This window comes from Ranitomeya variabilis, chromosome 1, assembly GCF_051348905.1.
Source record: "Ranitomeya variabilis isolate aRanVar5 chromosome 1, aRanVar5.hap1, whole genome shotgun sequence".
Taxonomy (NCBI): domain Eukaryota; kingdom Metazoa; phylum Chordata; class Amphibia; order Anura; family Dendrobatidae; genus Ranitomeya; species Ranitomeya variabilis.
The window spans coordinates 58,528,384-58,536,699 of NC_135232.1; the positions used below are offsets into that span (position 1 = coordinate 58,528,384).

Below are 8,316 nucleotides of genomic sequence, written 5' to 3' on the forward strand. Positions count from 1 at the left end.
CTCCCAGAAAAGAGAGCGTTCGAGGCCTTGTGTAGCCTGACGACGAAACTGGCTCCACAGCTCCAGACTTAGGTGGAATATTTTTATCCCCACGACCACCTGATGCTCCACTACCACTACCATCATTACCAGCTGACAATGAACGCCCACGATGACCTCTTGCACCAGACTTCCTCATTGTTTTAAAATCTTAACCAAAGTAACTTTATTTGTTGCTGTCAAACAACTTACACGGTGAGCTATAACTTCAGTATGATTTCAATATCCCTTAACAGGTTGGTGAGACCACAAGGAAAATCAGGCACAATGTTACACACTCTGTTTTCTGTGGCACAAAATCACAGAGATGACACACACGCAGGACTGTCACTCAAGCACTAATGTCAATATTAATCTCCCACCTAATTTATTTATTTTTTTTTTTCAGGGAGACTTTAGAAACCAAATAATATTAAAAAAACCAAAAAAATAAATAGCCTTTCTATGGCCCACTGAATGAGAGAGGTGGCACACCCAGGAGTCAAGACTGGCACACAAGCTGAAAGGGCAATATTACTCTCCCACTGTTTTTTTAAGTTTTTTTTTTTTTATTTTCAGGGAGACTTTAGAAACCAAATAATATTAAAAAAACCAAAAAAATAAATAGGCTTTCTATGGCCCACTGAATGAGAGAGAGGTGGCACACCCAGGAGTCAAGACTGGCACACAAGCTGAAAGGGCAATATTACTCTCCCACTGTTTTTTTTTTTTTTTTTTTTTTTTCAGGGAGACTTTAGAAACCAAATAATAAGAAAATAAATAAATAAATAAATAGGCTTTCTATAGCCCACTGAATGAGAGATAGCACACACAGCAGTGGCACACAAGCCCTGACTGAGGCCAATATTTTTCTCCCACTGATTGATGTAGTGTTTTTGTGTTGAGGTAGATTTTAGAACACAAATCAAGGAAAAAAAAATGCTTTCTATGGCCCACTGAATGAGAGAGGTGGCACACCCAGGAGTCAAGACTGGCACACAAGCTGAAAGGGCAATATTACTCTCCCACTGTTTTTTTATGTATTTTTTGTTTTTTAAGGGAGACTTTAGAATCCCAATAATATTTTTTTAAAAAAATAAATAGACTTTCTATGGCCCACTGAATGAGAGAGGTGGCACACCCAGGAGTCAAGACTGGCACACAAGCTGAAAGGGCAATATTACTCTCCCACTGTTTTTTTATGTATTTTTTGTTTTTTAAGGGAGACTTTAGAAACCCAATAATATTTAAAAAAAAAATAAATAGGCTTTCTATGGCCCACTGAATGAGAGAGGTGGCACACCCAGGAGTCAAGACTGGCACACAAGCTGAAAGGGCAATATTACTCTCCCACTGTTTTTTTAAGTTTTTTTTTTTTATTTTCAGGGAGACTTTAGAAACCAAATAATATTAAAAAAACCAAAAAAAATAAATAGGCTTTCTATGGCCCACTGAATGAGAGAGAGGTGGCACACCCAGGAGTCAAGACTGGCACACAAGCTGAAAGGGCAATATTACTCTCCCAATGTTTTTTTTTTTTTTTTTTTTTTTCAGGGAGACTTTAGAAACCAAATAATAAGAAAGAAAATAAATAAATAAATAGGCTTTCTATAGCCCACTGAATGAGAGATAGCACACACAGCAGTGGCACACAAGCCCTGACTGAGGCCAATATTTTTCTCCCACTGATTGATGTAGTGTTTTTGTGTTGAGGTAGATTTTAGAACACAAATCAAGGAAAAAAAAAATGCTTTCTATGGCCCACTGAATGAGAGAGGTGGCACACCCAGGAGTCAAGACTGGCACACAAGCTGAAAGGGCAATATTACTCTCCCACTGTTTTTTTAAGTTTTTTTTTTTTTATTTTCAGGGAGACTTTAGAAACCAAATAATATTAAAAAAACCAAAAAAATAAATAGGCTTTCTATGGCCCACTGAATGAGAGAGGTGGCACACCCAGGAGTCAAGACTGGCACACAAGCTGAAAGGGCAATATTACTCTCCCACTGTTTTTTTAAGTTTTTTTTTTTTATTTTCAGGGAGACTTTAGAAACCAAATAATAAGAAAATAAATAAATAAATAAATAGGCTTTCTATAGCCCACTGAATGAGAGATAGCACACACAGCAGTGGCACACAAGCCCTGACTGAGGCCAATATTTTTCTCCCACTGATTGATGTAGTGTTTTTGTGTTGAGGTAGATTTTAGAACACAAATCAAGGAAAAAAAAATGCTTTCTATGGCCCACTGAATGAGAGAGGTGGCACACCCAGGAGTCAAGACTGGCACACAAGCTGAAAGGGCAATATTACTCTCCCACTGTTTTTTTATGTATTTTTTGTTTTTTAAGGGAGACTTTAGAATCCCAATAATATTTTTTTAAAAAAATAAATAGACTTTCTATGGCCCACTGAATGAGAGAGGTGGCACACCCAGGAGTCAAGACTGGCACACAAGCTGAAAGGGCAATATTACTCTCCCACTGTTTTTTTATGTATTTTTTGTTTTTTAAGGGAGACTTTAGAAACCCAATAATATTTTAAAAAAAAATAAATAGGCTTTCTATGGCCCACTGAATGAGAGAGGTGGCACACCCAGGAGTCAAGACTGGCACACAAGCTGAAAGGGCAATATTACTCTCCCACTGTTTTTTTAAGTTTTTTTTTTTTATTTTCAGGGAGACTTTAGAAACCAAATAATATTAAAAAAACCAAAAAAAATAAATAGGCTTTCTATGGCCCACTGAATGAGAGAGAGGTGGCACACCCAGGAGTCAAGACTGGCACACAAGCTGAAAGGGCAATATTACTCTCCCAATGTTTTTTTTTTTTTTTTTTTTTTTCAGGGAGACTTTAGAAACCAAATAATAAGAAAGAAAATAAATAAATAAATAGGCTTTCTATAGCCCACTGAATGAGAGATAGCACACACAGCAGTGGCACACAAGCCCTGACTGAGGCCAATATTTTTCTCCCACTGATTGATGTAGTGTTTTTGTGTTGAGGTAGATTTTAGAACACAAATCAAGGAAAAAAAAAATGCTTTCTATGGCCCACTGAATGAGAGAGGTGGCACACCCAGGAGTCAAGACTGGCACACAAGCTGAAAGGGCAATATTACTCTCCCACTGTTTTTTTAAGTTTTTTTTTTTTTATTTTCAGGGAGACTTTAGAAACCAAATAATATTAAAAAAACCAAAAAAATAAATAGGCTTTCTATGGCCCACTGAATGAGAGAGGTGGCACACCCAGGAGTCAAGACTGGCACACAAGCTGAAAGGGCAATATTACTCTCCCACTGTTTTTTTAAGTTTTTTTTTTTTATTTTCAGGGAGACTTTAGAAACCAAATAATATTAAAAAAACCAAAAAAAATAAATAGGCTTTCTATGGCCCACTGAATGAGAGAGAGGTGGCACACCCAGGAGTCAAGACTGGCACACAAGCTGAAAGGGCAATATTACTCTCCCAATGTTTTTTTTTTTTTTTTTTTTTTTCAGGGAGACTTTAGAAACCAAATAATAAGAAAGAAAATAAATAAATAAATAGGCTTTCTATAGCCCACTGAATGAGAGATAGCACACACAGCAGTGGCACACAAGCCCTGACTGAGGCCAATATTTTTCTCCCACTGATTGATGTAGTGTTTTTGTGTTGAGGTAGATTTTAGAACACAAATCAAGGAAAAAAAAATGCTTTCTATGGCCCACTGAATGAGAGAGGTGGCACACCCAGGAGTCAAGACTGGCACACAAGCTGAAAGGGCAATATTACTCTCCCACTGTTTTTTTATGTATTTTTTGTTTTTTAAGGGAGACTTTAGAAACCCAATAATATTTAAAAAAAAAAATAAATAGGCTTTCTATGGCCCACTGAATGAGAGAGGTGGCACACCCAGGAGTCAAGACTGGCACACAAGCGGAAAGGGCAATATTACTCTCCCACTGTTTTTTTAAGTTTTTTTTTTTTATTTTCAGGGAGACTTTAGAAACCAAATAATATTAAAAAAACCAAAAAAATAAATAGGCTTTCTATGGCCCACTGAATGAGAGAGAGGTGGCACACCCAGGAGTCAAGACTGGCACACAAGCTGAAAGGGCAATATTACTCTCCCACTGTTTTTTTTTTTTTTTTTTTTTTTCAGGGAGACTTTAGAAACCAAATAATAAGAAAATAAATAAATAAATAAATAGGCTTTCTATAGCCCACTGAATGAGAGATAGCACACACAGCAGTGGCACACAAGCCCTGACTGAGGCCAATATTTTTCTACCACTGATTGATGTAGTGTTTTTGTGTTGAGGTAGAATTTAGAACACAAATCACGGAAAAAATAAATAGGCTTTCTATGGCCCACTCAGTGAGAGATGGCACACACAGGGATGGCACTGTAGCAGAAATGCCAATCTTAATCTCCCACAAAAAAAAAAAACAGGGACTGTCCTACAATTACTATCTCCCTGCAGTAATCTAAGCCAGGTATGGCAGGCAGCAATAGGAGTGGACTGATGCACAAATTAAATAAAAAGTGTGGACAAACAAAAAAGATAGCTGTGCAGAAAGGAACAAGAGGATATGTGCTTTGAAAAAAGCAGTTGGTTTGCACAGTGGCGTACACACAGCAATACAGCTATCACGGAGCCTTCTAGGGCAGCCCAATGAGCTACAACGCTGAGGAAAAAAAAAAAAAAATAGCTTCCACTGTTCCTGCACACCGAAGGTGGTGTTGGACAGTGGAAATCGCTACAGCACAAGCGGTTTGGTGGTTAGTGGACCCTGCCTAACGCTCTCCCTGCTTCTGACGAAGCGGCAGCAACCTCTCCCTAAGCTCAGATCAGCAGCAGTAAGATGGCGGTCGGCGGGAACGCCCCTTTATAGCCCCTGTGACGCCGCAGACAGCAAGCCAATCACTGCAATGCCCTTCTCTAAGATGGTGGGGACCAGGATCTATGTCATCACGCTGCCCACACTCTGCGTTCACCTTCATTGGCTGAGAAATGGCGCTTTTCGCGTCATTGAAACGCGACTTTGGCGCGAAAGTCGCGTACCGCATGGCCGACAAGCACAGGGGTCGGATCGGGTTTCATGAGACGCCGACTTAGCCAAAAGTCGGCGACTTTTGAAAATGATCGACCCGTTTCGCTCAACCCTAGTTATGCACACTGAAGTTTACAGTGATTTTCTCCTACTTGTTTTTTTCACAAAAAAAGTAATCAAAATGTTCACAGTTGTAGGCATGTTCTTTACATCATCTGATGCAAACTCTTAAAAAAAACAGTGAAATTCCAGGATATGAGGTATTAAATCACAAAAAATGCCAGGAGGGCGGAGTGGGGAGTGTTATGACCCCAATGGCGAGGGTCTCAGAGAAACAAGTAAGTCTGCGACGTACAAAAATCCAGCTCATAGGGCAGTGGTAACTGGGTTGACCATATATCTACTCCTAACGCCATCACTAGCAGTAGCCGGGGAACATGCCTATGTTGGTCGCTAGATGTCTCGCGCCAGCCGGAGGACTAACTACCCCTAGAAGAGGAAAACAAAGACCTATCTTGCCTCCAGAGAATAGACCCCAAAAGTAGGATAGTAGCCCCCCACAAATAATAACGGTGAGGTAAGAGGAAATGACAAACACAGAGATGAACTAGATTTTAGCAAAGAGAGGCCCACTTACTAATAGCAGAATATAGTAAGATAACTTATATGGTCAACAAAAACCCTATCAAAATCCACGCTGGAGATTCAAGAACCCCCGAACCGTCTAACGGCCCGGGGGGAGAACACCAGCCACCCTAGAGCTTCCAGCAAGGTCAGGAAACAGATTATACACAAGCTGGATAAAAATGCAAACAAAAACAAATAGCAAAAAGCAAGAAAGCGGACTTAGCTTAATCAAACAGGAACCAGGATCAGTAGACAAGAGCACTACAGATTAGCTCTGATATCAACGTTGCCAGGCATTGAACTGAAGGTCCAGGGAGCTTATATAGCAACACCCCTGACCTAACGACCCAGGTGAGCATACAAGGGATGAATGACATACCCAGAGTCAAATCACTAGTAGCCACTAGAGGGAGCCAAAAGGTAAATTCACAACAGTACCCCCCCCTTAGTGAGGGGTCAGCGAACCCTCACCAAGACCACCAGGGCGATCAGGATGAGCGGCGTGAAAGGCACGAACTAAATCGGCCGCATGCACATCAGAGGCGACCACCCAGGAATTATCCTCCTGACCATAGCCCTTCCACTTGACCAGGTACTGAAGCCTCCGCCTGGAGAGACGAGAGTCTAAGATCTTCTCCACCACGTACTCCAACTCGCCCTCAACCAACACCGGAGCAGGAGGCTCAGCAGAAGGAACCACAGGCACAACGTACCGCCACAACAAGGACCTATGAAATACGTTGTGAATGGCAAACGACACCGGAAGATCCAGGCGAAAAGATACAGGATTAATGATTTCCAATATCTTGTAAGGACCAATGAAGCGAGGCTTAAATTTGGGAGAGGAGACCTTCATAGGAACGAATCGGGAAGACAGCCATACCAAATCCCCAACGCGAAGTCGGGGACCCACACCGCGGCGGCGGTTGGCAAAACGCTGAGCCTTCTCCTGTGACAACTTCAAGTTGTCCACCACATGCCCCCAGATCCGCTGCAACCTATCCACCACGGAATCCACCCCAGGACAGTCAGAAGGCTCCACATGTCCCGAGGAAAACCGAGGATGGAAACCAGAGTTGCAGAAAAATGGCGAAACCAAGGTGGCGGAACTAGCCCGATTATTAAGGGCAAATTCAGCCAACGGCAAGAAGGTCACCCAATCATCCTGATCAGAAGAGACAAAACACCTCAAATAAGCCTCCAGAGTCTGATTAGTTCGCTCCGTTTGTCCGTTAGTCTGGGGATGGAAAGCGGATGAAAACGACAACTCAATGTCCATCCTACCACAAAAGGATCACCAGAACCTGGAAACAAACTGGGATCCTCTGTCCGACACAATATTCTCAGGAATGCCGTGCAAACGAACCACGTTCTGGAAGAACACAGGAACCAGATCAGAAGAGGAGGGCAGCTTAGGCAAAGGAACCAAATGGACCATCTTGGAGAAACGATCACATATCACCCAGATGACAGACATGCCCTGAGACACCGGAAGATCAGAAATGAAATCCATAGAGATGTGTGTCCAAGGTCTCTTCGGGACAGGCAAGGGCAAGAGCAACCCGCTGGCACGAGAGCAGCAAGGCTTAGCTCGAGCACAAGTACCACAGGACTGTACAAATGACCGCACATCCCTTGACAAGGAAGGCCACCAAAAGGACCTGGCCACCAGATCTCTGGTGCCAAAAATTCCCGGGTGCCCTGCCAACACCGAGGAATGAACCTCGGAAATGACTCTGCTGGTCCATCTAGCAGGCACAAACAATCTGTCAGGTGGACAAGAGTCAGGCCTACCAGCCTGAAATCTCTGCAACACACGTCGCAGATCTGGAGAAATAGCAGACACGATAACTCCTTCCTTAAGAATACCCACAGGTTCAGCGACTCCAGGAGCATCAGGCACAAAGCTCCTAGACAGAGCATCGGCCTTCACATTCTTAGAACCTGGTAAATACGAGACCACAAAGTCAAAACGGGAGAAAAACAATGACCAGCGGGCCTGTCTAGGATTCAGGCGTTTAGCAGACTCGAGATACATCAGATTTTTGTGATCAGTCAAGACCACCACACGATGCTTAGCACCCTCGAGCCAATGACGCCACTCCTCAAATGCCCACTTCATGGCCAACAACTCCCGATTGCCCACATCATAATTTCGCTCTGCCGGCGAAAACTTCCTAGAGAAAAAGGCACAAGGTCTCATAGTAGAGCAACCAGGGCCTCTCTGCGACAAAACGGCCCCTGCCCCAATCTCCGAAGCATCCACCTCAACCTGAAAGGGAAGTGAGATGTCAGGCTGGCACAAAACAGGCGCCGAAGTAAACCGGCGTTTTAACTCCTGGAAAGCCTCCACGGCAGCAGGAGCCCAGTTAGCTACATCAGAGCCTTTCTTGGTCATATCCGTCAGCGGTTTAACAACGCTAGAGAAATTTGCGATAAAACGACGGTAGAAGTTAGCAAAACCCAAGAACTTCTGAAGACTCTTAACTGACGAGGGTTGAGTCCAATCATGAATAGCTTGGACCTTGACTGGATCCATCTCCACAGCAGAAGGGGAAAAAATGAACCCCAAAAAGGGAACCTTCTGTACACCAAAGAGACACTTTGAGCCTTTTACAAACAAAGAATTTTCACG

The 8,316-nt window shown here is 42.7% G+C and overlaps 1 long non-coding RNA gene across 1 annotated transcript; it reads left to right on the forward strand.

Annotated features, from left to right (window-relative positions):
• Positions 1–419: 419 nt before the first annotated feature.
• Positions 420–4,834, forward strand: LOC143793707 (uncharacterized). The gene is made up of 4 exons (XR_013220210.1): positions 420–987; positions 1,483–2,279; positions 2,775–3,739; positions 4,072–4,834. It is a non-coding gene; the product is annotated as an uncharacterized LOC143793707 (long non-coding RNA).
• Positions 4,835–8,316: the final 3,482 nt, after the last annotated feature.